The sequence below is a fragment of the Pinus tabuliformis genome, chromosome X, assembly GCF_031772625.1.
Source record: "Pinus tabuliformis cultivar Carrire ecotype Pingquan chromosome X, CPIR1, whole genome shotgun sequence".
Classification (NCBI taxonomy): domain Eukaryota; kingdom Viridiplantae; phylum Streptophyta; class Pinopsida; order Pinales; family Pinaceae; genus Pinus; species Pinus tabuliformis.
In genome coordinates, this window is record NC_142308.1 from 1,568,612,133 (window position 1) to 1,568,635,543 (window position 23,411).

The following is a 23,411-nucleotide window of genomic DNA, read 5'->3' on the forward strand; positions in this document are numbered from 1 at the left end:
AAGAACTACATCCCCCTACCTGCTACTCTCACCCTACACACCTGCTCCATGAGCATGATCCACATTCCCATTCCTACCATTGGGAACTATACGTCCACCCTACATGGAGCCACACCTCCTATGCCACATTGAGCACTAGACGATGCCCTATTTCCACCACTAGCGACACGCCCTCCCTGCTTGGATGTTGCAACAACCTTATCCCCTAGTGCCACCTAAAAATCATTGCCTGAGCCACTTCAATTGGACAAGTAAGTCATTCGTAGGGGGTGGTAGTGAGAACATCATGGTATAGGTCACATGGTGAATGTCACGGAAGACACCCCTAAGGCGAGACCTATTGTGCTCTTCAGAACATCCCCACAAATCATGGGCAAAGTAAGTCTAACACCATACACAAATCAACTAGCAGGAGCCTCCTGCTCAAAAATATAAGCCATAACACACCAGTGAAAAGGGAGATAACCTTGGTCACAAATAAATTCTGTGTCAGCCAAACCAATGAATATTCTTGTTCATTGTCAGGGGAAACACCTGGAAGAAGAGTCCCGAGTGGACTAACTTCAGCCCAGAGTGGAGTGCTCTGAGAGCCTAACTAGAACTAATTAAAATATGGAGAAAATATCACCATACCCCTCGATGACCTGAGAGACCAAATCATAGCTACCCAATGGAACAAAGTTTCAGCAAGGCTTCTGGCCATGCTCAAAGAAATCGAACCCAATGTCCCGCTACCTCTACTTCTAGAAGTTTTCCTCTCTCAAACCTAAGATATTATACCCCAACATGCATGGATTTCAGAAGATGAGGAAAGAACTTGAGAGAGGAGGATAACTGAAAACGTCGTTGTAGACAAAAGACCTAGGAATGAACCCAACCGTAGAGAATACTCAAAGAAATATTCACCAAGCACCGTAAGAATGGAAACCAAGTCTAGCCAACTTACCATGAAAATTACCCACAACCCACTGACAAAGGCGATGAACTGGGCATAGGTACTCAAACTTGAATGCTTTGTTGTCCATTCACAGTGGAGTACGTTACGATGTCATTTTCGCCACCACTCCAAGGCTACCAAAGGGTACAAGAACCTATCGAAACTACAACCGCTCAGACCAAAGTCTACTAGCATCCACATTACTAGCCCAATATAACCTACAATAGCCCCAATATTCACTATTAATAGCCTTACCTAACCAACAAACCTTCTCGCAAAGGACAAATGAAATCTCATGTGCCTCACAAACCTTTCACCTTGCTCCTTACGTAATGGGAAGTAAAATTATTTTTCCTCCTCACCATCTCGCGTATATGGCCCTTCAATTTCCATGCGTCGAACATGTCTCAGGGAATGACACCCGTATCGGAGATTAATATTATAATTTAAGTAAATATGAAGATAATGAAGAATAATTTAATAGTTATTATTCTTAGCATGTGTATTATAAGAGATTAAATAGCTATTTCCACCACTAAACCTATATTTTGGTGGGTCTTGTGGACCTTGAAGGACATAGCATGACATAGAAAAAGATTTATTTTCATTCTCAATCAAGAAAAGTATCCTCCCCTTGCTATGGTTAGGTACTAAAAAAAGAATGGAATATGATTTCAGGCAATTTTTGTGATAGTTGGACTAGTTCTTATATAAATAAAAATATTTATATATAATCTTCATAAAGCTATGAATATTTTTAATTAATTTTATGGAAAATTAAAAAAAAAAAATTAAAAAAATTAATAGTAATTAAATAATACAAATTTAATATAGATAATAATGAAATATTTATAAACTTATCTTTTAAATATTATATAGACTTGTCATAAAATTAGGTAAAATTTAATTGCTATACAACCAACATCCATCGATGTTAATCCTGAATCTATCAAGCACCGAGAGGCATGAAATCTCTAGAGGTGCAAACCTCTTATTTGAGTGAAAAAATTTACGAAATGTTTGCACCTTGAAATATTTTATCACTCCCGATGCTCGATAGATCCGAGGTTAAGATGGATCAAGGTTGGTTATATAATACTATATGATATCCGTATTTGTATCTATGTGTCTCTTTCTTATTCCCTCTCTCTATATCACCCCGAAAACATACACAATCTCTCTGCATATTTATCTATCTCTCTCCCTCTCTCTCACTTCCCCTTCTCTCCCTCTCCTCTCCCTCTTCCCTCCTATTCTCCTCTCTTCCTCACTCTCTCTCCACCTATCCCTTATCATTCCATCACTCTCTCTCTCCACCTTTCTCCCCCTATTTCTTTCTTCTTTCATCCTTTTCTCTCCCCCTCCAACTCTATCTCTCTCCCTCTCCTTCTCTCTCTCTCTCCTTCTCTCTATTGAGTCCTCTCTCTCTTCCTTCTTCTCTTTTTCATTCACTCACACCTTCCTCTGACTCATACCCCCTCCTCTCTCTCTCTCTCTCTCTCTCTCTCTCTCTAACTATGTCACTATCTTCCTCCCTCCTCCCTTCTCTCTGTGCCCTCCATCTCTCTGTCTCCTTATCTCTATCTCCCCCTACTATTCTTGTCTCTCCCCTCTATTTTTCTCTCTCCCCCCTCATCTCTCCCCCACTCTCTAACCATCTCTCCCATATCAATTCCTTTCTTTCTCCACCTCAATCTCTCTGTCTTTTCTCTTTCCTCCCTCTCTCTCCCCCTACATCACTCACCCTTTGTTTACATCTCCTTCTTTTCCCTCCAACTTTGTCACTATCTCCCTCCATATGTCTCTCCACCCCACTCACTCTCCCTACCCTCTCTCTCTCTTAAATTTGATTCCATGATATTTTGTCTAAGAAAGTATCTCAACTAAAAAAAACGCAATTAGTTGTAAAAGATTAAACCTATATTATGGATCAAACATGTTAACGAAAATACAATAATAAACAACTTAAAAAATCATGCACTATTTTTCCAATATTATTGTTAGTCAAATTTTTTTCCCTCAATGCTTGGATCCTTAGTTAAGATGGATCTATGTTGATTCTTATTAATATTCATATTATATATCTTTCACATATTTATATATAAAAGTATTGTCATTTTTAATTTTATTGAAACCTTGATTTAATTATATGGGAATTGTTTTAGTAATAGCGAGGATAGAGGGTTTAGATATATCTCAAAAGCAATGATAACATTTTTCCTTTTGGATATATATATATATATATATATATATATATATATATATATATATATATATATATATATATATATATATATATATATATATATATATCAAATTAAAATAAAATATCTATAAAAAAACATTTATTGTAAAATAATTTATGTTTTTTGGGTAAGTGGTATTGATAAGCCATAATATTGACCCATGGTATTGTAAGAAAGTCTATTTACATCTTAATAATGTCCATGGTAAACTAGGGATGAATACCCATGGTTAAGAGTCATGTCATATTGTTATAGAATATTTTGGTTCTGAAATAAGTTATAGTTTTTGGGCATGTGGTATTGATAAATCATGGTATTGGCGCATTGTATGGTAGCAAAATGTATTCAAAAGTTAATAACATAATCAAAATACAACTAATTGACTTTAACTTTAACTTTTTGTTATAGTTTGAATGGTTTTTAAATTTAGTCTACATATAAATGTTAAATGTTAATGTTAGATGTTAAACAATTACACCAACAAATCAACCCTATTAAATTTTTTAAATGTTAAATTTTAAACATTTTCATGTTAAATATTTATGCTTGGCATGTACTCCATACTAGGCTATAGAGTGTCTCTCGATGCAATTTTATATATATTTCCTAAATGGGTAACAATTATGAATATTTGAAGAAGAAAATTACATTTTGTATATGTGCAAACACATTTTAGGAAACTTTCACCCACGAAGGAAAGGATTAATGCACTACATTCATACCAAAACTGAAAACCCTAGTGATGTGCCTGAGTGTTACAATAAGAATGCTCCAAGTCCCAAGGCTACTATCTTAAATTATCAAATCTGGGTTCTTACAAACTTAAGAGGGGTCAACATTGTATGTGCAATGGACACATTCCTCTTCCTAGTCTGAATCCCTTTGATTCAACCAAAAGAACACAATGAAACAACTTCGAAAGAGAAAATGTCTAGGTAAGTCACAAATCCTAAGTTGCAAAAGGTAAATAACAATAATCAAACATATTATACTTTTGCTGGAAAATAAATGGCAGAAAAGAAATATATTATATTTGCAAAAATTTAAAGCATAATGAAAACTAAGAAAATCTAATCTATCTTTCTGGAAATGAAATGGCATTAAGGGAGCCCTATATTATGCTTTAAAGAAGGAAATCACACTTTTCATAAAGTAAATTGTGGAAAGGAAATCTAGATTAATTGCAGCAATCAACTCAAGAAGAAAGTAATGTAAGAACTAAATGGAATTGTAACCAATTCTAAACTCAACCAAAGTGTTCTTAGAGAATTCAGAGGCCATAAATCTACTCCTTCGATGAATTTGGAGTGAATTTGGGCAAGGAAGATCTTGAAAACAAGCTACTACAAAACTACTAATCCTAGAGATAACTTATTGAATGCCCAAGAAAATCAAATGAAAATGATATGGGAATTTTTTTATTATTAATCAGGATTTTCTAGGACAACATTCCAAGTGGAATAACTGAAAAATACCCTTGTTAACATGTGCTAAAAAATAGCACAAAACTACTACTCTAAAAACCAGAAATTCTAGAACTAGTGAGCTAGTTAAGTTATAAAAAGCATAACTTGATCAAATGAAATTCTATGGGATAATTTGTTTTATTAAGTATAATTATTTTATGACTAAATACAAGTGGAATCAACTCAAAAGAGCCCTATTAACATGCGCTAAAAAATAATCGAAAATTGCTAATGTTTTGCTACAGGATTGCTAGGAATGACTATCTATCTAGTTTATTAACCAAAGCAATGTTTCTACAAGGTATATGAATCAATTCTATTCATTTTTATGGTACTGTGATCATTATGGAGTGCCTAGGGTATTAATGAGTGTTGTGAGGAAAATAGGAATGCAATTGAAGGATTTTTTCGTAGTGCTACATGATCGGGACAAACTGCTATGATATTGTCCTATTTTTCTATAGGATCATATCCATGAGACATATGTGGGCTTAGAAGGTGGCTTGAAGGATATATGTGGAAGGATAAAGTAGGGGAAGAGTGTATGAAGCCCTTCCCAACCCCAATTTTCCTCAGGATCCCACCATCCACAAGGAGTGATGCACATGGTAACCTCTAACAAATATGGAAAGTGATCTTTGTAAACGATATGCTTGAAGAGGTTGTTGGAGAAAGAAGGGAAGTTTTGGTGATCGTATCGCAAGTGTAAATGATGATTTTCAACCCTGCAAACCCATACCCTAACCTACACATAAGATATGGTTTTCTTTTGATTCTTGGAAATACTACCAAACAAATCATTTGTTTGCAGAAAACATAGAGGAAGAAGGAAACTAATTCAAAATATAACTATTCGAAAAAATAAATTATCTATAGTTTTGGGTTGAAAGCACAATATCTACAACCAAACTTCTCACAAGAGAGGTGACTAACAAACCTACAAAAACACCTTTCTTATAGGTGAATTATGTTATAAAGGAAAGGAAATAATTCTAGATAGATATAAGAAAGATGATGCATGAATAAAATGCACAAAAGGAAGATACTAGAGCCTCAGGTTTGGGCCCTAACCCAAGAGGACTCAACCCTCTAAATATGGATCAGAGTGAAAATAAGTTGGCTTTCATTCATTGTCAAAATAGTACATAACAAAATAGTAGACAAATTATCCTTCTACTCCTAATATATTCTCCACTAATTTCACCCCCCTATTGTGATTCTAGGTCACTTTATTTATTCATAAAGACGTGATGGGAAGCCTCCTTGAATATGGGGACTATTTCCCTCCAATTCCCTAAAATTATGGATCTAGTTCCCTGATTGAATTCAAAATTCCAAGGAGGATAGGTCCTCTTTAAGCCAGCCAAGCTCAAGATCCTATTTCATGGGGAACATGCCATTTACATTTTCTCAGTCAATGGCGCTCCAAAATGTGCTTAATATCTTCATAATATTCCATTCATTCATTGGGAGGGAACAAGTCCCTAGATTATCTTATTCTGCTAATTTTTTAGAGTTGACTCAATATTCTCTGAAAATAATAATATTAGGCACATTATAAGCAAGGATAAATAAAATTCTTAAGGGCACATTAATATTATGAATTAAATGAATAATGTGCAAGTAAAGGAGTTAAATAAATGTTTTAAGCAACTACAAAAGACCAAGTGGGCCTTATAAAATGTACAAATTTTAGGCCTATCACCTAGGCCATAGAAGTTTTAAAAACAACAGATGAGTCACATAGACCCACCGAAGAAGCCCCAAAAGGAGTAGGATAAAAATACCAACCACGGGCATCCAAACATTTCAATAACAGGTCAATAAACCCCAACATCAAAAATTTTAAGATAAATGGTGCAAGATCGGCCAGCATAACCTCCACGAAAGAGGGAATTGAGAAAGGAAAAAGGTGTCCGTCAATCCCCAACAAAAAAGATGGCGAAAGACCTACAACAAGAACCAAAGATAACTCGCAATACCAAACAAAACAAACTAGCGTTCCATAAAAAATAGGCTAGAACCATTAACAATAAAATTAGGCTAAAAAATTGCCACAAGAAAACCGTGACATCCTCTTATGAAATTGGCCACATAGGCAATTCGAAACAAAGGCAAAGATAGCGGTAGTAAGAAGAGAGAAATGACACAACCTAGAGAAATAAGAGGGGACTTATCCCGGGCAAAGAGTAGAACCTGGGGAACCACAACATGCACGAAATGAACACCACAAACATCCAACCATGCCAAAATAGAGCTTGAACCAAAGAGTTGTTTGTGGAGGTGCATAACAGAGAAAACCCCATCAAAGGAAGTGCACTGAGGCACAAGCTAGGGGGGCCAAATGACTAGGGTTCATCACTCTCCCCCTACTCCCTCAACTCCCACATCATGAATAAAAACCAAAATGAGTCACAATTATATGCATTGGTTTAATATTTATGATTGCAAGTGTTCAGGGTTAAATAGACTTGTTATATAAATAGATGAAAATTTGATGTGTTAATCGGTTTTTAATTCAAAATGGGTTAATGTTATATGCAATGACGCAATATTTATAATGGCAATTTTTCAGAGCTATGTAGACTTAGCCCTAAAAATAGGTTATGTATTTATGTTTAGCAAGGAAAATTTTAAGGATGGAAAATTTTTTTGAAGTTTAAAACATTGGCGAATCTCACTAATCCCTAATATGCAAATTATAAATGTTTATTGATATATTTGTAAAATTATTCAAATTTATAATTATTTTATATATAGTCTCTATATAATGTTGGCGATTTTTAAGGTTAAATAATTTTATATTCTAAAATTTGGGCGAATCGTCTTTTATAAAATTGGAAATTGGCGAATCTTTTTTGTGGAAAAATCATGGAAAATTAGCCCACTGGGCGAACATTAGCCCCTAAAATTTTCCATGATGTTTAGCAAGGTTTTTGGTTTGAAATGAATTACTTTACAAATTATTAAAAATTTTGTTACCTTCTGTGTGGAATATTTCGAGCTACTAACTATAATGTCTATTTTACAAGGAAGTTATATTATAATCATTTAAGGCACTAAAACTTTTCTTCTATATTTTGGGCATTAGACAATAATTTTTGGGCGTGAAAATTTTAAATCAAAGGTCTTGTCTCTCCAACACTATTTTATACATTAAGGTATTTTCAATTGCACAAATATTACCTTAATCAAGATTCATATGATGAATCTATGACTCCCATCAGTTGACCTATAGTTTTGACCATGATGGTATTAACTGCGTGATTCAGGAGCATTCAACCAAGAGAAAATCATTGTATTTTAGTACACATAGGGGGGTCATGTGTTTTAAGGAAGCTGGATTCCTAAGTGCTGAATTAATGTAATATTTAGACTTTTGAGTGAGTAGGATAGGAATTAATTAGATGTTGTGAGGATGTTTGTAAATGCTCTCGAATGAAGGAGAACATGAGTGGTTAATAATGATAAGAGAGTTACAAGTCAATTATAACTCTTAAGGTAGTTTCATGATTCGAGGAACTAGGGCGAGTTCTTAGAGATTAACTAGAGTTAGAGGTGGACATAGAGGACATTTAGGAGTTAGTTCAATAGATTAAGGATTTGAACCAGAATTAGTTTAACAAAACCTTTGTGGTATAAATGTAAGCCTATGGGTAGAGTGTAGGAAGAGGAGGCAACTGATACTGAACGTCAGGCTTGAGAGACAAAGAGTCTCGATATGTAATCAATTGTTTATACTTATATATATATATATATATATATATATATATATATATATATATATATATATATATATATATATATATATATATATATATATATATATATAGAGGTTTATTCCATAACTATGTAAGTGTGTGAAACGAGTATTTAATAATTGAATTACGTGTAAGTTGTGTATTCTGTAACAGAAGTTGCAGGCAGAGTTCTGTAGAAATACAAAGAGGAGGAGAATGATTCAGAGGAATCATAGTGGGTATTTGAATCTAGTTGAAGGATCAGAGTGAAGCTCTGGAGAGACTACGATGTGAGAATTCGTAGAGATCAAGCTTAGGAGTGAGTTTAGCAGAGGAAGTGGAAGGATGGGAACCATTGAAGAAACCAAAAACCACAAAGTAAACACTGAAGAAAAGAAGTAATGTCAAAGTAAAGGAACAAATGAAGAGGCAAGTCATCGATTCACAGGAACCATTGGATCTTGGATATCAACGGACAAGGACGAAGGTAATGAAGGATCATGATTAAATCGCGTAGAAGGGAATCAAGAAATGAACGACGGAGAATAATTTAAGAACTGGGAGAATCCATCGCAGCCATCGATGATAGAATATCTATGGTCATCGGGCGCTAAATAGCTCGGGCGTTAGTCAAAGAGAATGGTGGGTTTTATAAGCGAAAATGGTTTTTCGGGTTGAGAATAAGTGGTAAGTGGTAATAGGAGGGAGTCACCCGATTCCATTAAGCAATTGACACATAGCACGACGGTGGAGAGAGAAAACCGCTATATCGTGTGGTTATTATCAGTGCTTATGACTCACCTAAAATCGTCGTGGATCGTTGGATCCATTGAGTGTAGATCAAGGACGGAGGATTGTCACGCAAGTTTGATTGATCGAGAATAGATATCAACAGATAGATCATGGGGTTGAAATCTACAGTTGAAAGTGAACGTGATAAAGGTAGGCCTCGGTAACTCTGCAAAGCGTCGATTGGTAGAAAGGTAAGTTTATGTGTATTTCTATTAAAAAGGGGTATAATAGAAATAATGCGCAGTTGTAGGTTTATGGGTTAAGTCCGCATTAACCAAAGTTAAGAGTGGGTATGGTTATTATGCGAGGCTTAAGGATTAATCAAGGTTAATAAGGTTGAATTAAGTTTTGCTTAAAGGTTAATGAAGGGTAAGACTATGTGTAGTCAAATAACATGTTTCCACATAATGAAGTTAATGAAGGGGCCTTAAACTGTTCATTAAGAATTGAGGATTTGACTCCTTAGAGAGTTAAAATTCCTAGGATAGACAGGATTTATGCATTTGACATGAATATAGTTGGTGTAAGTGTGGGTAACCCTGCGTAATTTTCCTATCAGAGCAGAATTGTAATTAGAACAATTGGTGTTAAAACAGAACAAATAGATTCTATGTGAAAGAATTGAGAACAAAGTTATGTTTTAAGATGTTTATGCAGGCAAGGAAGGATCAGATTCTAATCTGACAAAAAGTAGGCACACAGAGGTGATGTGTAGCAGAACTTGCAGTTGTAAGAAATATAGGACAATCCATTCAAGGTAAATGTGGAATGGTGGAACAAGATCATGCAGATATCTTGAAGGTGAGGTGATATGTTCTGTTTTGGTTTGATTGGAGAATGTGTGTTTATACATTGATGCATAGATAATAACAAAAGAAGGTGAGAAGGTTGCAACATCTAGAGCAAGGAGTGCTTAATTGGTTCCAGAGGAAAGAACCAGAGAGAAATGCTAAGAGATTGAGCTCAGAGGAGAGAAGCTTAGTAAGGCATATGTAGCAAGAAGGAGACTTGTTGATGTAAAGGTATTGTTGCAGATCATAAAAGGAAATTTCACAAAGGATGCAGGTAGAATTGCGAAGGTAATGAAGGAAGATGGTAAGACATTCTAAGTGTAAGAAGAGGTGGTTAGAACCAAGTATTTCATTTTGATTCAAATACAAGAGGACAATTGTGTTATTGAGAAGTGAAGATGAGTTGAAGCTTAGAAGGAGCAAAAAGAAGTGCTTAAAGGAGGTTCCAAAGATAGAGAACCAAGTGCTTGCCAAAAGACCAAGTAGAGAGGAAAGCTTGGTGAGGTAAGTTGTAAAAAGGAGGACTTGCTGTTGCAAAGGCTTTAATGCATCTCATAGTAAGTGAGTAAGGAGATTATGAAGATAAAGAAGAAGAAGATGGCTACTGATAGTCATAGCAGAGGTTCTGAGGAAGACCACAGTAGAAGAAAGATGAAGAAAGAGGATGCCAAGGAAAATGGAAAGAGGATGAATCAAGGGAAAATTGACAAGGAAATTGCATAGTTAAAAGAACAACTCAATGCATTAAGGAGAATACTTGAGGAGAGCCAAAGAAAAGGTTGGGTCTTGAGGACGAAGCCAATGAAGTGGCATAAGTTGCACAGAAGGCTACAACAGAGGAAAGTAAGGTCACTGATGGAAAAACTCAGAGAAGTTGAATTGGAAATGGAAATGGAAGTTTCTATTTGTGAAATAGAATAGGGTGAAGTTCTGGGAGGAAATGAAAACTTGAAGATTGAAACTTCAAGTGAGGCCAAAAGGTTACATGGTTTTAAATCTGACAATTTGTGTATATTTGCAGGTGAAACATGTAAATAAGGACAATTTGTTGATATTGTCATAAACGAGGAAGAAGAAAAGCAGAATATAAATTCTATTCTAGAAGAAGATGAGATAGATAGGTCTCATATACAGTTGGGGAAAGATATTGAGCAACCAAGTGAAGGGCTTGAGGATATTGAAGAGGAGACCATCAAAGAATTTATGAGTCATAAAGAGAACTTGGAACAACAAGGAGATATGATCGCTGAAACATCAAGTGGGACCGCAGGGTCTTATGTTTTTAAGAATGATAGTTTGTTTGTTGATGCAAAACAAATGCAAGAGAATATTAATGTAGATGGTGAGACAAGGATAGCTCTTGGAGAAGGTAAACAACAAGAGATTAAAGTCAAACTTGAAGAAGAGACTATGTTAGCTAAAAACATAGTAAAGGATCATCAGTTCACCATGATGATAGGCACAGTGGAAATAACCATGGAAGCTGTTCAAATAGTCAGTAAAAAGGAAGGACATCTACGGAAAGATGTTAAGAAGGAAGAAACCTATGCAAAGGATTTAACCTTGGGAGAAAGGACATCTAATGATTGGTCACTAACAAAGGAGGATTTTGCAGAGGATGAGAAATCTTTTGAAGTTATCAAAAGTATGGAAAAGTATCTTTCAGAAGATGAATACTCTAGAGTAAAGGATAAGGGAGAATATCTCTTGAATGACGAAGGTAGTGACTTATTGCAGCAAAAAGAACTTAGTAATGAAAATGTTACCACACAAGGATGATTTCTTGTGGGAAAAAGAGATGAAGTTTAGTTTGAAGAACTAATATGTGAAACAATAGTTGAAACTATTGAGCCTTGTAATTTTCAAACTGATAATTCGTTTATAAATGTAGGGATTATAAGTGATTATGAAGTACTTGCGAAGTGTCACAAAGAAATTGCATTGCTGGAGTATTTGCTGGAAAATTCAGAGTATGGAAGTTTGATTGCAAAGGAAGAAGTTCACTACAGTGAACAAGGACAGAAAGACATCATTAGAGAAGATGGTGTGGAGGAGAGACTAGTTGAGAGTCTCATGAATTCTTTTGAGAATTCAAAATAGCATACTGATGTGCTGACAGAAGAGAAAGGAACAGAGCAGCAAATTGAATTGTTGCCAAAGGAGGATAAGGCACAGAAGGCTTATGTTTTTTATTTTAACTAGTGTTTTGTGAGTGCAGGTTTACTTGCAGATGTTGGAGGAAATTTTGCACAGACGAGCAGCCAAATAAAGATGAAAGAATAAGATTCTGTGGAAGAATTTAATCCATGGAACAGAGATGATAAATTGCTGGAGAGAATGCTAGAAAGTCATGATTCAGTGAAGATAGAAATAATCAAGAAAGAGGGTAAGGATGAAAGGGAGGCAATAAGTGTAGGAGTCAAAGAAAAATTTGGAGCAAGAGCAGGAGCAATGTCTACAATTGTAACAAGAGAAAAAGTAGAAGAAAAAGTAAATCGAAAACTACAAAGTGGGAGTAACCTACAACAGTTTGAAGAGTTAGTGGACAATAGCAACAACCTGAAGCAAAGAGAAAGAGGAAGAAGTAAGAGGCAGAATATGGACCAGTCCAAGGATGAAATGGAGACAGAGATTGAAGAATTATGGCAGTTGATGATGAAACAATCCATGTGGAGGAAATTGATAGCAGCAGGAAGCATGATCAATTAGAACTTGAACCTGATTGACAAGGAGAGGAAGATGAAACAGAATACAACAGACATACAAAAGCAACAAAGGTGCAAGGCATTTGGGCAACTACAAACTAAAGTTTGGGACACTAGGTTTTCTATGAACTTATGAAGACACATGATGAGGAGATCATGAATATTTTCTACTTTGGGAGTCTGATGCAGGAGCATTCAACCCAAGAGAAAATCATTGTATTTTAGTAGACATAGTGGGGTCATGTGTTTTAAGGAAGTTGGATTCCTAAGTGTTGAATTAATGTAATATTTAGGCTTTTGAGTGAGTAGGATAGGAATTAATTATATGTTGTGAGGATGTTTGTAAATGCTCTCGAATGAAGAAGAACATGAGTGGTTAATAATTACAAGAGAGTTAGAATTCAATAATAACTCTTAAGATAGTTTCATGACTCGAGGAACTAGGGAGAGTTCTTAGGGATTAACTAGAGTTAGAAGTGGACATAGAGGACATTTAGGATTCACTTCAGTAGATTAAGGATTTGAACTAGAATTAGTTCAACAAAACCTTTCTGGTATAAATGTAAGCCTACAAGCAGAGTGTAAGAAGAGAAGGCCATTGATATTGAAGATCAGGCCTGAGAGATAGAGACTCATGATATGTAATCATTTGTTTATATATATATATATATATATATATATATATATATATATATATATATATATATATATACAGAGGTTTATTCCATAACTTTGTAAGTGTGTGAAACGAGTATTTAATAATTGAATTACGTGTAAGTTGTGTATTATGTAACAGAGGTTGCACGCAGAGTTCTATAGAACTACACAGAGGAGGAGAATGATTTAGAGGAATCATAGTGGGTCTTTGAATCCAGTTGAAGGATCAGAGTGAAGCTCTGGAGAGACTGCGATGTGAGAATTCGTAGAGATCAAGCTCAGGAGTGAGTGGAGCAGAAGAGGCGGAAGGATGGGAACCATTGAAGAAACCTGAAAGCACAGAGTAAACACTGATGAAACAAAGTAAAGTCAAAGTAAAGGGATGAACGAAGAAGCAAGTCGTCGATGCACAAGAACCGTTGAATCTTGGAGATCAACGGACGAGGAAGAAGGAAATGAACGATAATGATTAAATCACGCAGAAGGGAATCAAGAAATGAACGATGGAGATTAACTTAAGAGATGGCAGAAGAGGAATCCGGAGAAGTCCTCGTAGCCGTCGATGATAGAAGATCTACAGTCATCGGGCACTAAATAGCTCAGGCATTAGTCAAAGAGAAAGGTAGGTTTTATAAGCGGAAATGGTGTTTTGGGTTGAGAATAAGCGGTAAGTGGTAAGAGGAGGGAGTCACCCGATTCCACTAAGCAATTGACACATAGCACAAGGGTGGAGAGAGAAAACTACTTTATCGGGTGGTTATTCTCCGTGCTTGTGACTCACCCAAAATCGTCGTGGACCGTTAGATCCATTGAGTGTAGATCAACGATGGAGGATTGTCGCGCAAGTTTGATTGATCGAGAATAGATATCAACTAACATATCGTGGGGTTGAAATATACAGTGGAGAGTGAACCCAATAAAGGTAGGCCTTGGTAACTGTGCAAAGTGTGGATTTGTAGAAAGGAAAGTTTATGTTTATTTCTATTAAAAGGGGTATAATAGAAATAATCCATGGCTGTAGGTTTATGGGTTAAGTCCACATTAACCAAAGTTAATAGTGGGTATAATTATTATGCAAGGCTTAAGGATTAATCAAGGTTAATAAGATTGAATTAAGTTACGCTTAAAGGTTAATGAAGAGTAAGATTATGTGTAGTCAAATAACATGTTTCCGCATAATGAAGTTAATGAAGGGGCCTTAAACCGTTCATTAAGAATTGAAGATTTGACTCCTTATAGAGTTAGAATTCCTGGGACAGACAAGATTTATGCATTTGACATGCATACAATGGGTGTAAGCGGGGGTAACCCTGCATCAGTGGGTGTGGTGTGACACATCATTATTGTCACATATGGAGCTAGTCATTTATGAACTATTAGGAGGATTTTAGATAAAATATTCCTATTCTTGATAGAACATTGAACCATTACCAAAATCCAAACGCTAACCCCACGAAACTATGATTATCAAGACATGTTAAGTATTGGGTTGCTAGGAAATTAATGGATAGTTTTATTCTTGTACTTATTGTCTCTTAAACGGTTTAGTATAGTAAAGGAGTGTGAAATTTAAGCAACATAGAGGAAGTAGAGAACCTATAGAAACCGCATAGGGAAAATTGTGCATGACAACTACATAGTGAGTCTATCCTTTTTTGTATTTACATTTCATATTCCATTAGGAAAGAGACATATCCATAACCTTCTTGTAAGTTTTCCACATTGGAATTCTTATGATATGTATAGTGTTAAATGTGTGGACATTGTAGTGCTTAATATTCTATATAAGTTTTCTTGCATTCTCATTTTATGTTATTAAGTTGAGAGTAGCTTTATAACGTAGTGCACGAGAGGTGTTGTCACGTTAGTGTTATATAATTTTCCTTAGAAAATAAAAATAAAAACAAAGATGACTCAATTAGAAAAAATAATAATAAGGACAAAATTAACTTATATGCACACATAATAACCTAGTTTGTTTCTCCATATTTGAAAAGGAAGAAGGCCTTGGGACAAAGCATGGTGATAGTTGAAGTGATTCTAGAGAAATGAAATCTCTCTTTCTCACTATATATATACACACACACATACATGCACACACATAAATGAGTGTATGAGTAGTTCAACACTTCCTAATATGTATCTTACGTCTACATTAGAGTTTCTTTCAAAGTTATAAATTATTTGCTTCTTTGTCATGCAATTGAGAAAATGATTTTATAACCATATCCCTTCGAGTACTTACTTTATATTTACAATACATACATTAAGTCTTTTAAGGTTTCTTTGTAAAATATGCACTATGGAACTAACAATATTTAAATATCCATAAATATCATTTGCATAATAATATTTTTACTATGAACAACTAATTAATAAAAGAACAAAAATTAAATTGATCACTTGTGAAAAAAATTTATTCTCAAGATTTATTTCTTTGAATCATGAAATTTGAGTTTAAGTCGATAAGAACCTTAAAAATTAAAATATTTAATGAACTAAAAAACCCACACAAATTTAAAATTAAAATATCACACCATTATAATTTACTTATTAGATGATTATATTTTAAGAAAAATACAATAAAACACATTTAAAAAACAATTTACACTTTAAAAAATTTAATTTCTCTCTGTACGTAATAATTAGTAAACACTATATAATTATATAATTATTATCAAGCGGTTAGATAAAAGGAATACAATGAACTTTTGAATTTTTTTTAAGTGTCTCTTAAATTTGAGACATATTAAAATGTTTTATTTTAAAGTTTTTATAAAAAAAAAAACTTACATTCTAATAATCACTATTTACATTGTCTAATGATAAATGAATTCGTCCAAAAGGAATTATGATTAAGATAAAGTTTATTGAATTTAAAAAATATGGAAAAGTTTTATATAAAAAAATTATATTATAGTATTTTTTTTGTTTTTTTATTTATTTAAAAAAATATATTTGTAAATATTTTATAAATCAGTTTTTAAGTAAAATTTTAATTTCAGTTTTTTTTAAATAATAAGAAAATTTATTCTAATTTAATTTTTAATTATTTATAATAAATATAATCATTATTGTTTATAAATATAAAATGATTCTTCATTTTCATATGAGAAAGACTATTTCTCTAAAATAACTTATTGATAATTATATAAAAGTTTTTAATGAAGAAAATGTATAATCTTTTAATAATTATATGAAAATTCTGATGTAAAAATCTACAAATAAAGTGATGAATAACAAATTAAAAATCTCCCAACACCACTAAACCCTTTTCTTTAACCACAATTACCTAAACCCAACTATACCCTATTTTAAAATTTCTATAAAAAATAAAAATAACCCTTTACCATTAAATTTTTTTATTACTTAACATATACCTTGTTTTTATTCTGTTTTCTTACCTCAAATACTACGGTCACACTTGAAGATCAAAACCATAGTAACTCTATATCAAAGTAATTTCAATATTGATAACAAAATTTTGTGGAAAAATAGATATTTTTGAGGACGATTAACATTTAGGTTATGCTTTATCTTCCCAACCGATTATAACGTGAACAAGGGATGTGAGGTTTGATCTCATCCATTCTAAGTGAATTTGTTTCGTTATTCCTCAAGTCGTTAGTTATTTATGGGACGAAATAAGAATTTTAATATATATGAAGTTAATATTTACATAAATTAATTAATATAATTTTTAAATAATTTATTTAAATTTTTTATTCAGATATTTTTAAAAAATATAAAATTTAAATTAATTTTTTATATTATGATTTATATTATTTTTTTTTCACAAATAAACACAAACTTACAGATCTCATCCCACTAAATTTATAATAAATTCATTGACTCATTTTAACGCATATTAAAAAGACCCGTCCAATCTCATTGATTGTCAATATCATTTTATTATCATATGGCTGAAAGGGAGAGTCACTAGGTTATTTAATATTCAATGTATTATGAAGTTAGAGGCCACTTAATTATTTTAATACTTTTTCTGTGGTCGCCAACCTGGAGAGGCAAGACCTGGATACCAACAATGACTAACTCACGGAAGGGGTTAAACACAAAAGCCCGCGCAGGAAAGCACGCATTCGCATTGTTTGTGATGCAGACTGAGATACTGCCTTGTTCTCCTAGTCTACGCTTCCCCACCGAGAAGAAGATATGTTGTATAATATATATATAGATATGTGGGTTGATTAGAAACACCAAGATATGACAACAAGCTTATGACATACAATGTAAGGAAAATACTGTTAACAAGAGCCGACATATAACCAGAAGGATCAGACGAAAACAGAATGTAAGGAAAATACTGAGAGGTTATATAACATTTACTATTTATTAAGTGGCCGTTTGAAGTAATTATTTTGTTCAAACATACAAAGAAGATGTTGTCATACAAAGGAGATATTGTCTGACATTATATAGGAGAGGAGAAAGGACATGTTCTCTCCTCACAATGTATTGTATATTATATTATAAGTGAAAGGTTATATAACCTTTACCATTTATTAAGTGGAGAAAGCATATGTTATCACTTCACATTGTATGGTATATTATATTATAAGTGAAAGGTTAGGTCACATTTACCATTTATTAAGTGGCGGGATTTGTGAGAATGGTCCAATGATATAAAGAAGATATTGCTATATAATACAAATATGATATTTAAAATTTGTTCTATCATATATATATATAAAAGATTAAATATTCTTCTATCATATATGTATTCATCTGTTTTAATTAAATCCGTGTTTTAATTAAGGATTTAGTGAGAGAAATCATTTTATGTGAAGTGAAAATTTATTTTAGAATACAAAAAATAAAAATAAAAACTTAGAATTTAATAGTACATAAAATTATTAATTTTATATTTTTAATATTACATGACATTATTTAAAAGATAGAACATGTTACCACCTCACAGTTACAACATGACATTATATAGCAGAGGAGAAAAGACATAAAACTTAATATTACATGACATTATTAATTCTATATTTTTAGTAGTACATCACATTATTTAAAAGATGGGACATGTTTCCACCTCACACTTACAACATGACATTATACATGAGAGGACAAAGGACATGTTATCACCTCACAATGTATGCTATATTATATTATAAGTGATAACGCTGACTATTTAGTAAGTGGCAAAATTCTGAGATTGAAGTAACTATTTTGTGTGAAGATACAAACAAGATATTGTCATATAAAGAAGATCTTATCAAAAGATACAAGAAAACTGAAATATTGTGTTATAGTCAACATTAGAGAAAAAATGTCTCTTTTTATATACATTTATATAAGGAAAAAAAAATAAAAAGATAAAATAGTCAATATGCATATTTAAATAGTTTGTTTTAGTTTTATATTTAAATATTTTTACAATGTATAAGAACTATATATCTTTCTCAACAAATGTGAAATATAAGAGATCTTTTACTTTTAATTACATTGTTTCTATTAAAGTTTATATAAAACTATGTTACTTCACATTGACATTTATGGCTCCTAGTAAAAGTACAATGTTTTTACCACATTTCCTTCTTACTAAGTTATCATATCAATAATTGTCAAAGAGCATAATAAGAATAAGATGTTTTTGTGTTATAATACTTTTAACTAAAAATAACAAAACACGTATATTCATTTATGTATTTTATTATAGCGAGGATTGCTTTTTTATATAGATATTTTTTTAATTTTTTTTTAAAGGAATATGTGTCAAGCCAAGGTTGAACACTTAACAATTACACATCTCCCTCATACTCGATTGGATAAATGCATTCTAAGATAATTGTATAATAAAAATCAATTTTAAAATAAATTTTTATTTTTATTTAATTAGAGTCATATATAAACAATATTAATTATGTCAATAGGTATGTCTATTTGGGATTTGGATTTCCAAAATTTTAATTTAAAATTATTATTGGGTGAGTGGTAGAGATTTAACCACAATAGAATATTCTAGATTTTTTTTTTTCTTGTATGGTACAGAAATCAAATGATACTATTTATATTCAAAGTAATTATTAGTTTGACCCCCTAAATATCATATCACATGAGTTATGATTTTTTGGGCATCTGGGATTGAAGTTTATAGATTAAGAATCTCCATAATAAAGTGGGGTGAATTTCTATAGTTAAAAATCTAAATAAAGGTTTTTAAAATATATATGCTTAAGTTATATATTAATTCCTTTGACAATAATAGTATTAATATTTTTTTTAAATAAAATTATAACTTACTTAATTTTTATGTTTATTTTATTTTATCAATTTGATGTATAATAAAGTCTTTTCATTCTCATTAAAAGTTAATACCTATTCATATTTACCGAATATTTTTCTATATATTAACAATAATATATAAATTAATTTAAAAATTAAATTATAAAAAAATTATACTATAAAAAAATTCATATTTTTCAATATAAATCTAATTTTCAAATGCGTTTGATCTGCACAATGAAACCTAACATTAATGAAACAATTATATTAAAACTTTAAAGAGATGTTCTATGTTTGTTGTAAAGTTTAATATTTATGATATTTTATCAAAAGAGTACAGCATGATTTCTTATACTTCCGAATTTGGTTCACTACATAATCTTAACGATGTGGCTATTTACATATTACTTCAATAAAAATATTTGGATTTCCCTCAAGTAAACCCGTAATTCCTATGTGCATGCATAATACATGCACATGTTTGTATTGAGGTAGCGTTGTGGACCATGTAGCACGTAACATCATCATGTAGAAAAGCTTAAGTTTGCCTCTCAATCAAGAAAAGTATCTTCCAATTCGCATAATTGGCACTATTTGAACAATGGATAATGGAAAGATTAAGATCAGTCAGTGTGTGGATCGTGCTTTAAATACGAGTCCAACTAGTTTTGGCGCATTAGGTTGGATTAATCGCGTATGAATAAAAGCATTTATGTTATGAATTTACGAATACACTGATTTATGTTAGGAATGTTTTACATTATTTTTTAGGAGGATAAAAAAAATATTTTAAACAGCGAACAAGAATTTATAAAAAATATATAGTTGTAATTTTTCTTAAGCATTTGTAATTAAGTAGCTACAAGTACGCATAAATAAGCAAAATAGATATGTTCAAGCACACATAAATAAGCAAAATAGATACGTTCAAGCACACACAATGAAGAAGATGGAAACAATAAATTCAAGTCATCATGAGTATTTCAAGACAAGTCTATATCAACAATCAACAATATTTGCTTCAATTCAACATCAATTTTAGAATAATGCACCTGTAACCATTTTTTTGTAAGAGTCAAATCAAATCAAAATTGAAAATTGAATTGTATTGTAACTTTCAAATCATAATCTTTTGTAAGTTAACATATTAAGTTGAATTTGAATTGTATAGGGTGCATTGCTGGTTGAACCAGACACCCAAGCTTTCAATCGTTAAGTTATAATTAATAGGGGGCTAAGTTCTTTAAAAGTCATATGAAGTCATTTGAACTTGTCATATACTCATTGTAAAATCATTAACTTGGGTGCATTTTTGGTGGTAACTCATACCGTAAGACTGTTAAAACAAAATAGAGTGAGTGTGATAATATGGTAAGCTATAAAACTCGAAAACTAATGCAAGAATATCATGTGGTAAGCTATAAATCTCAAAAAATTAAACACCATGACAAAAATTATGGAACACATGATCTTGAGCTAGTAGCTAGTAATCATGCCTTGAAAATATGGAGGCACTACCTTATTGCGAGGAGATTTCAACTGAAAACTGATAATATCTCTTTCACCAACCAACCTTAAATACCAAGCACGCATGATAGTTGGAATTCCTTAGTGAGTATGATTTTCAAATAAAAAAATTAAGGGAAAAGAAAATAAAATAGCAAATTCTCTTAGAAGGAAACTAAATTATATTTTTGTTACCTCTACAAGTAGTTGGAAAATAGATTTCATTGAAAAAGTGAGGATAATTGCAAATTTTGATGAGGAATATGTTAACATTGAGGAAAAAAAATTAAAATTAGATCCCCAAGATGAGGAAGGAAATTTTTTCTCAATTAATTAAGAGGGTTTGTTGATGTGTAGAGACAAAATTTATATATACAATGATCAAAACATAAGTCTTTCTATCCTCGATGAATTACATAAAAAACAGACATCTCGACATCTTGGGTATCAAAAACTAATAACAATGTTAAGAAAGGATGTCTATTGGCCTACTTCGAAGTTAGAAATAATAGATTATGTAGAAAAATGCTTAGAATGTTAGAAGGTTAAAGCTTCACATCAAAATATAGCTGGATTATTACAATCTATACCCATCCTAGAGTGGAAATGGGAGATAATATCCATGGATTTTATCAATGGTTTTCAAAAAACCAGAAAACAACATGACTCTCTAATGGTTGTGGTGGATAAACTTAATAAGGTAACACATATCATACTTGTAAAGTGTACTTTTAAATGCATTAATATAAAAAATATATTCATGAGGTATACATTTCGATTACCTGGTATGCCTACTACTGTAACTTCATACTGTGATGTAAAATTTACTTCCAAAATTTGGAAATTTTTATTTAAAGTCATGGGTACAAAATTGAACTTTATCTTAACTTATCGTCTCCAGACTAATGGTCAACCAAGAAGGGCCAATCAAATCCTCAAGCACATGTTGCAAATGTATGTTATGGATAGGCCCACGAAGTAGGAAGATTATTTTCATTTAGCAGATGAAGAAAGCTTATCCTATCCATCGTACACCTTATCCTATCCCAAGATGACTCTTAATTTTGTACGAATCCCTAGTTGATAATTTAAGTTGGTAGCCTTGGGACTTGCACCATTCTTGTTGCAACATTGTCGCTCATCACTAGGGTTTTTAGTTTTTGTATGAATGTAATGCATTATTCCTGGCCTTGGTCGGTGAATGTTTCCTTAAATGCATCTGCACATATACAAAATGTAATTTTCTTCCTCGAATAATAATAATTGTGATTCATTTAAAATATATATATATATATATATAATTGCACATGTCAAGCTTAAATATTTAACATGTAAATGTTTAAAATTTAACATTTAAATTTTAATACGCTATATTTGTAGGTGCAAATTTTTAATATTTAACATTTATATGTCAGCTAAATTAAAAAAAAATACAATGAAACAAACTTTAAAACATCAAATATCTAGGTAAGCTGCAAATCCTAGGTTGTAAAAGGTAAATAACAATAATCAGACCAATACTGCTTTTGATAGAAAGTAAATGAGAGAAACGAAATCTATTCTATTTCAAAAGATGTAAAGCATAATGACAACTAAGAAAATCTAATCTATCTTACTGGAAAGGAAATGGCATTAAGGGAGTCCTATATTATGCTTTCAAGAAGGAAATCACACTTTCATCAAGTAAATTGTGGAAAGGAAATCTAGATTAATTGCAGAAATCAACATTCAAGAGGCAAGTAATGTAAGACCTAAATGACAACCCAACCAAACCTCAACTCAACCAATGTGTCATAGAAGCATTCATAGGCTATAAATCTACTTCTCCCATGAATTTGGAGTGAATATCGGCAAGCAAGGTGTCGAAAACAAACTGCTACAAAACTGCTACTCCTCTAGATAACTTATCGAATGCCCAAAAAATTTAAATGCAAATGATATGGGAAATTTCTTGTTATTAATTAGGATATCTTAGGACTCCATTATAAGTGGAATCACTCAAAAATACCCTTGTCAACATGTTCTAGAAAATATCACACAATTACTACTCTAAAAACCAAAAATTCTAGAACTAGTGAGCTAGTTAACCTACCAAAAGCCTAACTTGATCAAGTGAAAGTGATATGGGGTGATTTTTTTTTATTAATATTTTTTCTTATTACTCAATATAACTGGAAGAAACTCCAAAAAACATCCTTAACTTTTGCTAAAAAATAGTAGAAAATTACTACTATTTTTCTATAAGATTGTTGGGAATGACTATATATCTACTTTATTAACCAAAACAAAGATTCTACAAGGTCTATGCATCCACTTTAT